Raw genomic sequence first — 1,145 nt, 5'->3', positions numbered from 1 at the left:
CTGAGGCACCAGCACCCCTCTTTTGCTAGTTTTCAAAGAACCAGCACAAGTTAGTATAGAGAATGCCTTGCACAAAGCAGGACAATAAAGATTCAGAGATCGAGGTGTTCCCTTAGGCAATGCTGAAGATCTCGGTCTTTGGTATTTAGAATTTAGGCTGCAGTTCCTGTTTTTCATGGAGCTCTGGGTGTGTGGCATAGTCCGTGCTTTTAATCAGATTTGAACGGAAGAATGACCACTTGGCCCAAGGAGGAGTAGATGTGGTTTGGTTTCATCAACGATGCAGAGTCGTGTGGGACTGTACCTCTTGTCCAAATTCTTAATGGGTCCTTCTCTGTTGTATTTCTTCAATGTCTGAGTAGCACGCTCCGCAGAGTCCTGTTGCAGCTGCTCCGACACAGCCCTATTTTAGATAGTGGCCTTTTGGTTGCACATAGTTACCGTGGTTACCGTGGAGCGGGAGCTGCCACGTGGAAACCGTCTCCTGGTGTATGGCAAGGCTCAGGCAGGCTGCCCCACACCTCCTATTTATTTATTTATTTATTTATTTAAAAGATTTTATTTATTTTTCAACAGAGAGAGAGCGAGAGAGGGAACACAAGCAGGGGGAGTGGGAGAGGGAGAAGCAGGCTTCCTGCTGAGTAGGAAGCCCGATGTGGGACTCGATCCCAGGATGCTGGGATCATGACCGGAGCCGAAGGCAGACGCTTAACGACTGAGCCACCCAGGCGCCACACTTCGTTTTTAGAAGCCTCTTCTTTTCAGGCTCTCACGCCCGTCGGCCTCCTAGCAGCTCTGTCACCGGCACCGCTGTGCAGCACTACCTCCTCAGATCTCTATTTCAGCTCTGCAGACCCCTGCAAGCTTCTAAATTTTGATAGTTCCAGCCTCTTTTTGTTCCTCATCCCTAAGGGTGTTAGCTGTTTCCTGCAGTTGCTACCTCTGTGCTGGAATCAGCCCATATTGGCTTGTAAAAGCCCATTGTTAAGTTCTCAGGAATTTTGCGAGTCAGTTGTTAAACTGTTGGTAGCTGGAAATCTGCCAATCTGCCACAGTGGGAGTATTTACACCACGGAAATTGGCAAATGCTACAGACCAGGTTTCCCCAAGGAGAGAGCTAGTTGTAAACACTTAGAAGCCCACTA

The 1,145-nt window shown here is 48.5% G+C and overlaps 1 pseudogene; it reads right to left on the bottom strand.

Moving 5' to 3' along the window:
• Window positions 1-209: 209 nt before the first annotated feature.
• Window positions 210-435, bottom strand: LOC114198486 (dynein light chain 1, cytoplasmic pseudogene; annotated as a pseudogene).
• Window positions 436-1,145: the final 710 nt, after the last annotated feature.

This window comes from Eumetopias jubatus, unplaced genomic scaffold, assembly GCF_037043125.1.
Source record: "Eumetopias jubatus isolate StellerSeaLion01/CBP00866 unplaced genomic scaffold, mEumJub1_p1.0 scaffold_2, whole genome shotgun sequence".
In the NCBI taxonomy this organism is placed as follows: domain Eukaryota; kingdom Metazoa; phylum Chordata; class Mammalia; order Carnivora; family Otariidae; genus Eumetopias; species Eumetopias jubatus.
The sequence above is the reverse complement of the archived record's forward strand: the minus strand, read 5'-3'. Positions and strand labels throughout refer to the sequence as shown.